This window comes from Pleurodeles waltl, chromosome 3_1, assembly GCF_031143425.1.
Source record: "Pleurodeles waltl isolate 20211129_DDA chromosome 3_1, aPleWal1.hap1.20221129, whole genome shotgun sequence".
Classification (NCBI taxonomy): domain Eukaryota; kingdom Metazoa; phylum Chordata; class Amphibia; order Caudata; family Salamandridae; genus Pleurodeles; species Pleurodeles waltl.
In genome coordinates, this window is record NC_090440.1 from 125,130,191 (window position 1) to 125,145,854 (window position 15,664).

At 43.3% G+C, this 15,664-nt stretch overlaps 1 protein-coding gene and 1 long non-coding RNA gene across 4 annotated transcripts in view; one reads left to right on the forward strand and one right to left on the reverse strand.

Moving 5' to 3' along the window:
* The window catches only part of ANO3 (anoctamin 3), a 1,608,515-nt gene that overhangs the window by 766,309 nt on the left and 826,542 nt on the right, over positions 1–15,664 (forward strand). The gene's annotated exons all lie outside the window — the stretch shown is intronic.
* LOC138283830 (uncharacterized) overlaps positions 13,535–15,664 on the reverse strand; it is a 110,186-nt gene continuing 108,056 nt past the window's right edge. The window contains exon 4 of the long non-coding RNA XR_011201319.1: positions 13,535–13,633. This is a non-coding gene — a long non-coding RNA (uncharacterized lncRNA). The remainder of the gene's footprint in view (positions 13,634–15,664) is intronic.

Below are 15,664 nucleotides of genomic sequence, written 5' to 3' on the forward strand. Positions count from 1 at the left end.
CAAAAGCTGGTTACTTGAGGACTGCATGACCCCTCAAACTCAAACAGCCTATGTGGTCATTTTCTCCACACACCAACCAGACACACATGTGACATATGTGTGGACACCATAGCTAACTTCAATTGACGTGAAGGCAGCACTCATTTATAGCATCATATTGGGTTTACAAGTGTCAGTCTAGCTATGGCGTCTACATATGTAGGTATGATGTTTCAACATCCATTTTTCACTGGCTATTGTGACCTGTAGAGTTCAAAATGAGTCATTAACGTGTTGCTTGTCTGACACAAAGGCAGTACTACATTACATACTGCTACAGGCAACCGGTATGTGTAGAAAACATGAGCTACCTGACTGCTAGCATTTGTCTTCCTTCACATTGTGCAACAATTACCCAGTAGGTTTCCCTAGCATTACACACAGTCAGCTACTTATCTGGCAGATTGGGTAACAATCATAACATGTTCCCACACAGCTTTCAATTGTGCACATGCAATTGATGTGTACTCACCAACATGGCCACCAATCCTGATTCCCAGGTGGTCCAGCAGATCTTGCTCCCTGGATATCAGATCAGCCCAGCAGTGCTTAAGTTGATGGTCATTCCTCAGGCTACCATAGACACGGACCAAGTGATGGTGCACCTTCCCCACCGGACTTTACGGGCCTCCGTGTGATACCCCTGTATCACACGACCCCCAGCCTCCAGCATGAGTGGGAGGAAATGGCAAACAAGCCATATAAATCCCCCCAATTCCTCCTCACCCATCCTGGCAAGCTGTGGCCTACCTGACATCTCAGCACTGACAAAGTGGAAAAAGTTGGAGAAAAAGGAAAAGGGGGAAATGGGGAAAGGTAGAGTAGTGAAAAACAAAGAAAACTTAAGAAGAAGAGCCCAACTAACCCCTAAATTACACTACCCACAACAGACTCCCACAGACAATAAAAGAAACACTGGACTTGACAAAATAATACAATACAGACTCAGACAGTATTCAACAACAAGACAATGATGACAAAAGCACAATAGAGAAGGTACACTGGATACAAAAGCACTAAAACACAGGACAACACTTTCCACACAGCCACACAGTCTAGAATAATCTGAGACTGCAAAGTGAAAGTGAAAGTACACCCACAGTACAGATTCTGTAAACAGGATATCCTATTACATCACATCCTGCATATAATGGCCGCCACTTTTTTTCCCGCTATGCGTAATTTTTTCACGCATACAGATTGTGCGTCATATTTTTTGACGCATAGGAGTGCACATAATGCAGAGTCAAAAATGTTTTCATCATTGTTCCCTTATATTTGTTTGAGGCTTATTTTACAGTTCTAGAGTTGAAATTTAAGCCGCTGGCAAATATGATATCCAAATATGAAAATTAATTTTGACTCAGCATTATCTGCACTCCTGTGCGTCAAAAATTATGACGCCCAAGCTGTATGTATGGAAATATGACGCATTATAGAAAAAAATGGTGGCCATGTAATGCTGGTTATTAATATATTTATTTTTATTAGATTTTTTTGACTCGGCATTATGTGCACTCCTATGCGTCAAAAATTATGACGCCCAAGCTGTATGCGTGGAAATATGACGCATTATAGAAAAAAATTGTGGCCATGTAATGCTGGTTAGTAATATATTTATTTTTATTTGATTTTTTTGACTCAGCATTATGTGCACTCCTGTACCCCAAAAATTATGACGCACAAGCTGTATGCGTGGAAATATGACGCATTATGGATAAAAATGGAAGACATGTAATGCTGGATAGTATATCTATTCTTCATTTTTTTTTGACTCAGCATTATGTGCACTCCTATGCGTCAAAAATTATGACGCACAATCTGTATGCGTGGAAATATGACGCATTATGACAAATATGTCTTTAATTTGTCAAATTGTGAAAATAATTTTGTCATGACCAAACGGTGCTAAGTGATACACATTTGGGGTTAGCTATGGCAAATGTCCCTTATAGGATGTATAGAAGGTATTCACAGTGCAATAGTAATGATTGCTCAGAATGGTTATTACTCATAATTGTACACATATGTGGGTAATTGCTGATGGCTAATTTCAAAATATGAATGGGATACCAGGATGTATTCCTTAGTGAAAATGTGTCCACATTTATCACGTTAATCAAAATTATATATAGGCCAAATAGGTAGTGCAATTGTCACCTACACTTTTTAAGGGGGTAACCATGTCCTAATTACGAGTTTATGTATCTTATATGTGTTTTACTTTTGACATGTAGGCCACACATGCGCCTTATGCATGTGTGTGCTTCACATGTGCATATATAATGTATATTTGGGGGGCGGTAGAGGTGGACTTAGGCCCCCAGCACCCTAGGGTTTGATCTTCCAGACTTGCTAATTTATCCAAGGGTTTCCCAAATTCAGTAATGCTAAACCTGCAGCAGCAGGCTCATGGAAGCACATAGGGTATGATTCACTGTTTGCCATTCTGTAATCCCATTTGCCCATTTGACGTTTGCCCTATTGATTCTTTGGAGAAATCTGACATACCATTTTGCATTGATATTTGTAGCTAAATCTGTAGGAATTTGTAGGAATCTCAACGTTCCTCATGTGCTGATGACAAATAGGTTGTTGATGTATGTGGCCCTTTATGCATTACCTGGCTTAGTGGCATGTTTCATTCTTCCTGCTAGGTTACAACTGGGACACTACTGTGATCGGCTGCTTGCAAATATTTTGTTGATTGGATGGTACATGTTTATGTGTGTGGTCCAATATAGATCCACTATCAACTGTCAGGGTGTATGTTGTCACTGTAACTTCCAGGTCTCCTCATGAGTTAGTGGCAGCTAATCTTGTTTCAATTGGGCATTTTTTGTAGCAAAAATGGAGAGAAGCCATTGAGGACATGGTCACCTACACATGGATGGTCCCACCCTGTCACTGAACACGTGTAATGAGACTTTCGAATGGGCAACCTTGGTGTGCTGAGTGAGAGAATGTGCATAAGTAAATGGCTGGTATTCAACACACGACTCATCTTTATCATTTGAAAAAAGTGTTACTCAGCGTTTTGAACAGTCAGGGTCCTCATATGTGTAACCTTTTCATGGACATTATCTGAGGTTTCTGGCTTTGATGGCGGCCATTTACACCATCATACACTATGGTCCTGGTCCACTGTCACACTTTGTAGTTTAGGCATTAATGAAGGTCAGACAACAGAAGGTGAGGCTAATGACAAATTAGTGTCTGAGGTACAAAAGGTTTTGGACAGCACGTGTGGTCCATAGGTGGACCCCAGGTATCTGTAGAGTGACCCACGGACAGGTGCCAGTCAGGCTGACAGGATGCTGGGTCAATCAGGAGCAAGCTCTTTCAGTAATTACATGATCACGTGTTCTGACTAGGACTGGTCAGAGGGAGCATTAGACAGTTGAGATGTCACACTGTGTATGTCCTGTGTTGCGTTGAAGGTGACACATGAACCCAGATAAAGTTTTCAACTGCAACATTTGTGTCAAAGCTTAATGATGTAATAGCTCACATTCAAACATGTATGCAGTAGGAGGCATCTGCAGGGACGGGGCATGTACATTTGGGTGGTGTGCATGGAGGGGATCACAGGTGTGGCCTCCATCTGTGTCTCACTAGTCCTGTCAGATGGGATTTGCTGATAAATAGCCTACAGTACCTTTCACAGAAGAATCAATCTACAGGTGATACCAGGCCTTATAAACTCCAAGGCACTGTATCATATGAGCTGTGTTCCATGCAGTGAGATGGTAGTATGACAATGGTAGGCATAGTAAAGGGTGTGGCACACTGGATGACTCTTGTGAGTGTGTGTGTGTAGATGAGGGAATCTCAGTGTACACAAATCGGCATTCCAGGGACCTCTTCAGACAGGTGGGGTGTGAGCAGCTGCAAGTGTGTGTAATGTATTTAGAAAAGGGCTGACATGTAGATGGGATGTGATGAGCTGGATGCTTGTCATAGGTGTAGCACTTATGCTGTGTATGTTCTGCTTATGTGTAACTCTAGTGACAGATAGTCATTGCAATGATAGTAAGTAGTTGGAATTACTGTTGGCAAGAGTCTAGTACTACATTCCTGTTCCTGAAGCATTAGCATGTGAACTGCCTGATGTATGAGGCCTGTTTTCCCCTAGTTGAGTGATGGTGTTTTTTAGTTGTGTGCCATCTGCTGTGATGATCCATGTTTCCTACATGTATGTGAGTCATATGTGTGGTCCTCAGCTATTGCCCTTCAAAGGTGAACTGTACAGGATGTCTGTCATTTACATGGTGTGTGTATTTGACCATTGTATGGTGGCCATTACATTTGTGGTGTATTTTTTAGTGTCCTGATTGTTGTATCATTATTGCTCAATGAGACGACATTCTTCTTCAGCTATTTCAAGCTAAAGGTGGGTAGAAAAGAATAGGCCAAACCATGATGTGGTGTTTGTTATCAGTGTTTATTTACAATAGTGCATTAAGTGGTGATAGTGATAATTATGAAAAGAAATTATTTACAATGTGTTGGCGCCTACGCACTCCAGCAGCCGTGTTTGGTTGTTCCCCCTCCTGTTGCAGGCCAGCATCCTCCTCTTCGTCGTCTTCAGGCATGTATGGGTCTGGTTCCAGGAGGGGAATGTTCCTTTTTACACAAATGTTGTGCAATATGGCACAAGTGAGTATGATCCTACAGACCATCTCTGGGGACTATAGTAGGCTACCGCCAGTGATGTCAAGGCAGCGGAACCTTGACTTTAGGATCCCAAAGGTGCGTTCGACAATGCTCCGTGTCCTCTTATGGGCATCGTTGTATGCACGCTCAGCAGCAGTAGTCGGGTTCCCAAATGGTGTCATTAGCCAAGGCTGGATGCCATACCCCTGATCAGCTGAAAGAAAAACACAGAATGGGATCATGTAGATGTAGCTGGCACTATTGAAAAGACCTTTAATGGCAGTAGTTGTCTTGTGTTGTCTGTGACTCTTTTGTGTACTAATGTGACATCCTATACTTGTAGGCTATACCATCTGCATTGTGTTTTTTCCTTGGCTGAGCAAGTGTTTGTCTGCTAAACGTTTGTCAGCAGTATGTTTTGGGATTTGCAGTAGAGTGTGCCCTCCCTAGCATTGTGACTTGTGATACAGGTGTCCGTGTGTCTTCACTGAGGGTGAGATGTTAGTTCCATGCACATTTAAATTTGGAAGTGTTGTTAAAACGTTCATATCAAAGTACCCTGTACATCCCATCCCTTGAAACTTATGCAATGTATTAATGTAAAGGCTATTGTGACACTTACAATTTGCAAGGTGACATTTAGGCAACCACACTCATTAATGTCTTCACATTAGGCTGTACAGTAAATTCCAATGTGTGACAGGTTCAATGGTGACATAAGAAACATGGCTAGTGATGTAAGGACCTCAGTGTGTTCCTGTCTAGATGTTGCTGTTGTTGTGTATGTGATGTGTGTTCTAGAGGGTTGCTGTGCAGTGTGTATATAAGTAGGTTTTTGTACTTACCAACAAGTAGTCCATTGCCATACCGTCCATCCTGGAAGTGTTGGTTTATGGTGCTGTGACGGAAGATGAATGAGTCATGTACACTCCCAGGATATTTAGCCACGATGTTGCTGATCAATCCCTGGTGATCGACTATGGCCTGCACGTTGATTGAATGTGTGCGCTTCCTGTTGCGGTAGAGGTGTTCAGTTGCAGCAGGTGGCACAAGGCGTACGTGTGTGCAATCGATTGCACCAAGGACGTGTGGAAGGCCACTGATGGCATAGAACCCCTGTTTTGTTTCCTGCTGCTTCTGCAGTGTGTTAGGGAAGCAGATGTGGAGGGGTGTCAGGCGAATGATGGCATCCAGTACTTCTGGCAGAAATGCGGAGAATGATGGTTGTGATATTCCGCCAACCAGGGCACCAGTTCATCATCATCATCAACACATAGCTTTATTCGGTTACTTTCAACCATAAAAGCAAAACAACCAACGTTTAAATAAAAGAGCAAATAGGAATTAGATTAAAAAAGATAAAAAAGAGATAAAAACAAATATGTCAGCCTTAAAACACATACAATTATTTTCCTTAAAAAAGACACCTAACCCCCTAATACCTAACATTTAAATTAAACATGGGGTTTTCTTTCAGTCTAGGTGTGTATTTAAAATTTGGCAGCTAAAACACTTTAAGCATTTTGGTCCTCATCATCATTGTTTCCCCAAAAATGTTGTACGTATATGCCAAGCAGCTACAATATACTTGCTGACCGCACAAGATAGAGGGAGAGAAGTTTCCCTCATCATGATCCTTAAGGCAACAATACAGTGTCTTATCCCCATATTACTGCACACAGATCGTAACCACTTCCGACGCACCAGTTGTTTGAAATGAGCCACTTGCCAGCATGTGAAGTACGGCAAGCAGCTTTGTTTCTGTTGGATAGTGCAGGGTGTCACTAAAGTGGGGGCCAACTGCGGTTCAATGTTTCCCAGCAGCTGCTGAATGGCCTGCCAGTTCAACCGGTACCTCTGTATGATGTCGTGGTCCCTGAGGCCATGCAGGGTTGTTCTTGGGCGGAATATCCTCTCCTGCCTTCTGCGCTGCCTTTGGGGTCCCTGCTGGTGTTGTTGTAGCTGCTGTTGTTGCTGCTGGGCTTTGCGTCTACGTGCACGCTGGATAAAGATCACCTCCATGTCTCCCTGTTGCTGCTCTGCTGCTCTGCTGCTCTGCTGTTTGTTCTGTGTGTTTTGATTAAATACAGGTGTGTTTGCCCCATTTTAACGCCTGCCCTGACCCAGGTGTTAAATTTTGACGCAAATCGGGCTTTGCGTCATTTTTTTGCTCCGCCTCCCGGCCGATAGTCATTTTTGCCCGGAAGCATAAATACGACGCACGGCGTGTGCGTCGTTTTTTGGACGGGAACGCCTACCCTGCATATCATTAACGCAGGGCGGGTTGCCGCATCCAAAAAATGACGCACACGGTGGATTTTTGTAGTCCGCGGGCTCGGGCGTCAGAGTTTAAATATGGGGCAACGTTTGGGCTGATTGTGCGTCAAATTTTTTGACGCACAATCGCCGCAAACGGAGTATAAATATGCCCCTGTAGTTTTTAAGTTTGCACCACTTTTGCGTCAAAAAGTGACGCAAATGCGGCGCAAAAAAAGTATAAATATGGGCCTAAGTTCTATTCCATGGTGTTTATGCCCATAGGTGCCCCCTTGGCCACAATTCAGGTCGGTCATGATATGTAAGACTAAGGACGATGTAAAGCATATGGAGAAACACCTCATATATAGATTCAAAAATTCCAATTTAGCATATCTTTTTCTTATTTTTTCGCAAATATAATGCTACAGATAACGTATATCATGTGTAACTCAAAGCAAGAAATTCGAGGGGTCCAGAAGATTATTAAGGTAATGATATCTAAAGATTTATTTTATTTGTGGAGTTTAAAAAGGTGCAGCATTCAGGCAATGTGGCCTCTTAGGTGTCTCTTACTATTATAACATAGAGAGCTTAATTACACTCTATTAACCTACATTCAAAATTATGCGAATTACATTTTTTATGTTGGATTATCCTTGGGGTGGTTTACCAATGGGTGTAGTTAAGGAAATGACGTACATTAAGTACAATTTTGCTTAGTGTAGAAGGTGGCATTTCTGGTCACCATTCTGCAAATCCACCATAAGAATTACGTCTTCCCGATTTTAGTTTCACAGGAAAGAATGATGTTTTGTGCACTGCTGTCCTTCAAAGCAGAATTAGCATTCTGAGTATTCTGTTTTCAATAAGGTGAGATAATGATGTGGTTTCAAAATTGTAAGTGCTCTGGGCCCCTGCTAAACAGGTTGTAAGGGCCGGATGTCTATCTCCAAAAATTTCCCATGTATTGGCACTTCCGCTACCTTTGTAAGTCCCTAGTAAATGGTACCCCTGGTAACCAGCCCATGGGTGCTGAAGAAGGCCCTCCCAGAGCTGCAGCACTAATTGTGCCACTCTGAGAGGACTACCATTGCAGGGTGCATGACAAGGTGTATTTAAAAGCTGCAAACTCGACATGATACTCACAAAGAGTGTCCTGTCCACTAACACTGCATGCACTATAGGTAAGTCACCCCTCTGGCAGACATTCAGGCTTAAGGCAGGGTGCACTTTAATGCATGTGACACTATGGCGGTCACCGCCATTTGGGCGCTCCGCGGGCCATTCTGGCTTTCCCGCTGGGCCGGCGGGCGCCCGCCAAAGGAGCGCCCGCCGGCGTAGCGGGAAAGGCCCTGCAACACAGAGGGCGGCTCCGAATGGCTCCGAATAGGCACAGGGGTGCGACGGGTGCAGTTGCACCCGTCGCGATTTTCACTGTCTGCTATGCAGACAGTGAAAATCATGCTGGGGCCCTGTTAGGGGGCCCCTGCACTGCCCATGCCAGTGGTATGGGCAGTGCAGGGGCCCCCAGGGGCCCCACAACACCCGTTCCCACCATCCTGTTCCTGGCGGTCAAAACCGCCAGAAACAGGCTGGCAGGAAGGGGGTCAGAATCCCATGGAGGTTCAGCCCTGCCAGGGGTATTCCGGCGGGAAACCGCCGGATCCCCTTTTCTGACCGCGGCTTTACCGCCGCGGTCAGGATGGGCAATGAAACACCGCCAGCCTGTTGGCGGTGCTTCCGTTGCCCGCGGCCCTGGCGGTTTAGGACCGCCAGGGTCAGAATGAGGGCCCATATGTTTGCATGATCAGATATGCCATTCTGTGTCTTTACAAAAACATAAGACATAGGAAGTGTACAAGGAAGCCATAGCAAGTACATGTGCTGGACACGGGTCATTATGAGTTCCCTAGCTACATGATGGACTCTCTGAATACTGGGTTGTTTGATATCAAACAACCCACTGATGCCAGTGTTGGATTTATCAAAACCTGTACCCAGCTGGCACCTTAGAGGTGCCTCCAGCAAAACCTACCAGCCCTGCCACTACCAGACACAGATCTGGACTCCTGAGGTGAGAGTCTGTGCTCTCAGGAGCCAGAACACAAAGCCTTTTCTGGGTGGAGCTGTTACATCTCCTCCCACAGACAGGCACCTAGGCCAAGTGGTCAGCTTCGAAGGATTTCCCACCTTTGAAATCTGACCTCTGACTCTGCTGCCAAGCAGCAGGTGGCTGACCAATGTTTTCCCACACTTTGAGCAGGAAAACCATTGAGTAAACTTAGCCAGAGTAGGAGGAGTGGCCCCAACAGCATGCACCACCCCCCAGGTGTAGCAGGCGAGGTAACTATTCAATTTAATTTTCCTCCATCTTGGATGGCAGGAAAATATCCTTTCAGGATTAGGGATGTGACCTCTTTCCACAGGAAGTGGTCACATAGTGTAGCCACCCTAAGGTAATTGGCCCATTGGCCACTACAAAGTACTCCCTAAATGCAGTATTTAGTGAGCATCCCTAAATCTGTAGTTCAGAGTCGATGGACACAAGAAGACCAGTGACAAAGAAGACCCAAGGCTTGAGAACAGAAGTCATGCTGCAAGAAGAACAAGGCGCCAAACCCTGCCTGCTGCACCCAGGACTCACCAGTCACTGCTGAGGGGTCGATTAGCCATTGGACGGACTCTAAGAAACCCCAGAGGACCTCCAAATGTTTACAAATTGCCAAGATCCTCCCTCCAGAGTGAAAGCTTCACTCCCTGCACCCGGCAAGCAAGATCCAGTGAAGTCCACTTCACTGACCGGCCACTGACCAACGAATCGGACAAAGGAGCCAGACCAAATTCCACCCAATGGACCTGGAAGACAAACCCGACCCGTGTACTAATTTGGTGGCACTGCGACCTCTAGTGGCTGAGACGTACCATAGCCCGTGGTGCTGGACCCCCAATGTCGGACACCCAGCAGAAAGGTCCAGTCTGGACTCTCCACGGACCAGAAGCAACCTACAGTTGACAGACTTTGGGACACTCAAGAACCACCTCCCCAAATGGCCCTGCTGACCTGTAAACCACCCTCAAAATGACCTTCCTCTGGTCCCAAAGGCCCTTTTATGCAGAGCCCTTGTCTGACCTATCTGCACTGCACCCGGCCTCCTGGTCCCTGCATCGGCAAACCAGCTGTAATCTAGGGGTCCCCAACCCCTTGCAACCTCTTCACTCCAAGGGGACCTGTCGTCTTGTGCAGTGAGTTTCCAAATGGTGTCCTTCTCCATTCTGCACCAGCTCCAACACTTTCAGCCGCTGCTCCTGCTTGAACCAGGAACCACCTGAACTTCTCCAGCTGGCCCACAGGACATCCTGATGATATCAACCTTAAAACAGAAGGTGACACTTGTGAGAGCATTGCCTGATTTTTATATGTATTTTTAAACTTTACTCCTTTTGATTCCTATGCTGACTAATTACACACAAAAATACTATTTTTGTTAAACTTTGAAAAATCATAACTTAAAGCGTACTTACCAAATTTTCATGATCTTGGTCTTAAACATTTTATAAAAATCTGAAGTATTTTTGTAAATTGGTCTTGAGTTATTTTTTGAGAGTATGTTCACATTTATTGATACTGTGAGTACAACAAATGCTTAGCACTTCTCAAACATTAGACTAACTGCTCGACCAACCTACCACTAAAAAGAGAGCTGTGGTCTCCTTAAGTCCTCTGGATACCAAGATGGGGTTGCTTGGACTCTCAGTGCAGTGCACATCCCTTTTGTACACTATATAGAGAGCCAGACTCCCAGAGGCACTTTCTGACACAGTGAGCCAGAGAGCAGATACCAGGGGCTTCCATCACTTGGCCTGACTGAGCTCTGACCCAGGGCTGAGTCAGAGCTTCTTAACCCAGGCAGGTGGGGCAAGATTTTTCTGAGCCTATGGAACCCTGACTCAGGCACTTTGTGACAGGGCGGCAGGGGAAGGGTGCCCAAGATCAACAGGTTCCATCCCTGGGTCTGCCAGAGCTCTGACCCATAGCTCATTTAGGGCATCTTAACCTGTGAAGCCAAGGAAGGACTTCCCAGGTCTGCTAGCTCCCCCATCCTTGGCGTTTTGTGACACAACAGGCCAGAGAATGGAGCTCAGAGCCAGAGTCTTCCATCCCAAGTTCCACTGAAACTCTGACTCACGGCCCATGACAAGACAACTGTAAAACAATGGAATAAAATAATACTCACCATGATCAAGAGTCAATTTTTAGACCCAGAATAGGATCGGAGCTAACCGTGACAAACATTAGAAAAGCAAAAGCAAGCAGTCCTGATACTCCTGGGGTACTGATACTTGCTAATTTTACTATCCCAACAGCAGTCAAAAGGGCCATTATCCTTGCTTACACAAGAGCATATTGCATCCTTGCAATGCTACTGGAACTAGGAAAGTAGCCTGACATAATGATCACTTGTGACCGAGGCTGAATTTAAGTGGATAAACTCTTATTATTATAAAAAAAATAGATTGATGCCAAAAATGTATTCAGGTACACTGACCCAGAAAGTGTATTAAAATGCCTAGGTCTTGAAGATTAGGTTGAATATACTTGCCACTTGTGGCAAAGTTTTTTGGAAAATACTGGACAAATTTCAAGCTGATTGAAAAACCCTAAAAGGAGCTGCGGTTTTTATTTCTTTTTCAAGGCTAGAAAAAGAAATGCACAGTGTTATTATCAAGGAAATCATTTCAGATAGCATTAGAGATGTTATCAATGCAACATTTCAGCATCTCATGAGTGATGCAATATGTGAGGGTAGCAGCAGTGCATGGTGAAGACTCGAGTTATAGTTACTTTAAGGCACGAGTTATAGTTATTGATATAACTTTAACTTGTGAACTTTGGTTGTTTTGTTTGTTTAAATCAGTATGTTGACTGACATTTTCACCTAACAATACCATATGTTAACCTTTGTATTTTTCAGTAAATTTTGTATTCATTTTTATTATAAAGTAAGATATTATTATAATTATTAAGTATAGGGTCACTGTAACAAATGTTTTTTTCAGTGAACTTCTATGTTTTTTTAACATAAAATGTCAATCCCCGTGTGATGCGTGTGGTTGGGAGCAGGGCTTTCACCCATCCCCCCTGCAGGCTCCCAGACCCTCGTCATGCATGGCTTTCAGATTTGCCTGCCATGGGGTTGGGAGCAAAACCCCATTTTAAAACTTTTTTGGTTTCAGTGCATCCACAGTGATATTCAGGGTACCCACTGGGTGCTCCTCCCCCCCAATAAAAGGCCCAGAGTGTCAGTGTACCCCTACCCTGCCCCTTATATCTTATTTTGTTTTATTCTGCAGCATCAACACTTTCCTTTAGGTTGCAGCCAGCCAATTACAACATGTGGTTGACCTTGTGAATCCTCTGCGACATGAAATATCTATATACTTAGCCATAATTTCCTTAAAACTACTGTACAGAATTACATCAAATGACAGAAAGCAAGCTTTCTGGATCAAAAATGTTGGTGTCATGCCGTTCAGTCCTTTTGGCTCTTTTAGGGTTAGAGTGACGCACAAATAATGTTGAAGAGAGAGCTCTGAGTAGTTCCTAAGTTTAGGTGGAGAGCAGCACCACTATAGAGCACCCTACAGCTCCAGTGGCATTCTAGATTTGATACAGGTAGTAATGGCAAGCACTTATGCACCTCCAAATGGTGTGCAATTAAATAAGTTAAATAGTCAAACAGTAGTACAAGTGGTCTAGCGCCCTGCTACCTATAGGCACATGTAAAGTGTATATCGGTATACACAATAGACAATTAAGCAGATATGACCATAGCACACAGCACATTTATAGTTGTAAATACAAAAGTAGATTAAGGTAATACACATATGATAATGAATAGTATAGTCCTCTTCTTGGTGTTCCAGAGAGATGTTTAATTGGATCAAAAGTTGTGTACCAGTGAGCACAGCCAGTCAAGCACAGCCAACACATGTTTCGTCACACAGTGACTTTTTCAAGGCTGTAAAGAATATACCGTACACAGATATTAGCTTCACATTGTTAAAAAGAAACAGCATATTTATAGCCAAAATTGGACATGTGAGAATACAGAAATGAAAGCGGCCGACAAATTGTTAAGCCAAGAAAAGACATAATAGTAGGTAACCAAAACATGAGTTTATCAAGGAAGATTATTAAGCGTGGAAGAGCGTGAAAGCGTGGGTAACTTGCCACATACCAGTGTATCAAAAACATGGACCACCAAAGTGTTTCCAGAAGTGAGTGTAATGTAGTATAAGTGAACCAATAAAAGAGAGCCACATGTATCGAGTGTGACACTGTAACCGTGAGAGTGTAGAGACATAATTGAAGTTGGAGAAAATCCACACCTACCGAGACTATCAATGAGAAATCAAGTATCAGCCAGAAGAGATGAAGCAATTGAGCAGTCTGTAAGGATGGAGAAAAAGAAAAGCCCAAAAAACAGAGATAAGGTAAGTAACCCTTGATGAGAGGGTATAAAAAGAACAAATAAATAGGGTGTAGAAGTACCTCTATGTGTATCCTAATAAGTAGGTGAGCAGGTACGTGGTTCCGGTGTCCTGAGATAATAATATTGTATATGACGAACGTAGTAGAGTCCTAGGTAAGCGATGAGCCAAGAGACCTTGGTAAGTCCTGTAAAGTATATAGGTAAGGATGGTGGAGTATCAGGCTTCGAGACAGAGACAAGGGCAACTGGTGAAAACCCACTATAAAGGCAGAGATGTGTTAGTAAACTGTAATGAGATGCACCTATCACGGAACAACGTTGATATGTATCTAATAAATAAGTAGTTCCAAAAGTCCAATAATAAGGGAAAAAACCTAGTGCTCCACTATAGGTACCTAGCTTGAGTCACTTATTCTTATTTGTTAAGGTTAAAGTAATGTTATAGTTAGGTGAGTATGCCAGTGACATCACAAAGAAATTCACTAGTTATAGTTAGTACAGATAACTATAACTTGCACCCCCACCATGCACTGCTTAGGACCTCACATATTACATCACTTGTGACATGTTCATTGACATGTATATCACTACTGATGACATCTAAAATGACATAATTGATAACATCACCAATGCCATCACTGATGACATCATTCAAGCTTCTTTTGTGCACATTAATCTATAAACTAGCATGGCATTAGAGGTCTGAAAGTAAGTGCAAAATAGCTCAGAATAATATGAAGCATTATTAATGCCATCACAGATAAAACTCCCTTAGGTATAACAAACATGTGTTATGTGCAATATTGACTCATTACTGTATACTTCATGGGTAGCCTAGTTCACATTAGCAATCCACCACAAATATATGGGAAACCCTTATTGCACATGATGTTCAGTATCTATACAACTGTTCATAGAAAGCCAAGTTACTCAGTATACCAAACGCCTGTTCCAAAATAAATGCCATACTATGGACAGCTTTTATCTGTATCTAAACCCTCACAGTCACCGAACCTACATTGAGGAATGAAGTTAATACGAGTTGAAAAGTGGAAACTGAAAAACAGTGTTTACTCTATGGCAAGAGATTACTTTGCACCACATGTTTGCAGACAGTGAAATGCTCATGAGAAATACACCACAGAGTATCAAAAAATTATTGACTAAGAACAGTGTACACTCTATGCAACACTTTAAAAAAAAAGACACTTTTTGCTTAAAATAACCAAAGTCTGAAGGTGCAAAAGATCATACTACCTGCAGCCTTCACACTGTGGGGAAAACTTTACAGAAGCAGAACATGTACACAGAATCACATGCAACTGAGACTTCAACAAATCTCTACCCACCCTGTAGAAAATTGGGTTATTTGTTGAGGGAGCTGCAAACCCTGCTTGAGTAACAACAGCAGTCCTTATCAGGGTGATCCACAACAGCCACAAAATTAACCTGGGCTTGACCCTCTTGTAGCTTGCCACAAACGCAGTCAGGCTTCACCTAAAGGCACTGTGCAAAACATTTGTACAGCACACAATCAGTAATAAAGTAAAAACACAATCCCTGTAAAAGCCCAAACCAATTTAGAAAAATATGATAAACTCTAATAAATAAAATAACATCATCCAGCTGAAACAGAGCCGTGAATCTTTAAAGTTTTTAGTGAAATCTAATGCCCAAAAGATCAAAGTGTCAACCGTGGGAATCTGGTCATGCGATGGAGCATGGGTCGGATTTACAGGTTGGGTTACCTTACCTTTGGACTTGGAAGAAATTGTGAAGGAAAGTCTAGGAGAAGTAGAGTTTGGAGGGGCAAGGCAGCAGGCTGTGTCCGAGGAGGAGTCGTCATGATGGATCACTGGATGAAGTTCTGGTGAAGTTGTAGATGAGGCAGAAAACCTCAGAGAGGGAGAAACTAGATTTTCAGGCTGAAGAGGTTGTTGTAATTGATTGGGTGGCTGTTTCCTTCAAGCCTGGTGAAGAATATTACCTTTGGATTTAGACAACTTTTTGTAAGTTGAAAACCTCCAGCAGGATGAAACTACAAGCTCCCCGAAGCTGGAAACCTTCACTCAAATTTCTAGCTGAACAGGATTTGCTGCTGCAGAGAAGATCATAACAGGAGCTGCCACAAAGTCAGAATGAAGTGCAATGCAGCTTGGAGGGATTGGCTGGCAGGTATGTCCTGGTCTTCTGTCAGATCACGTTTTGGTGAAAAT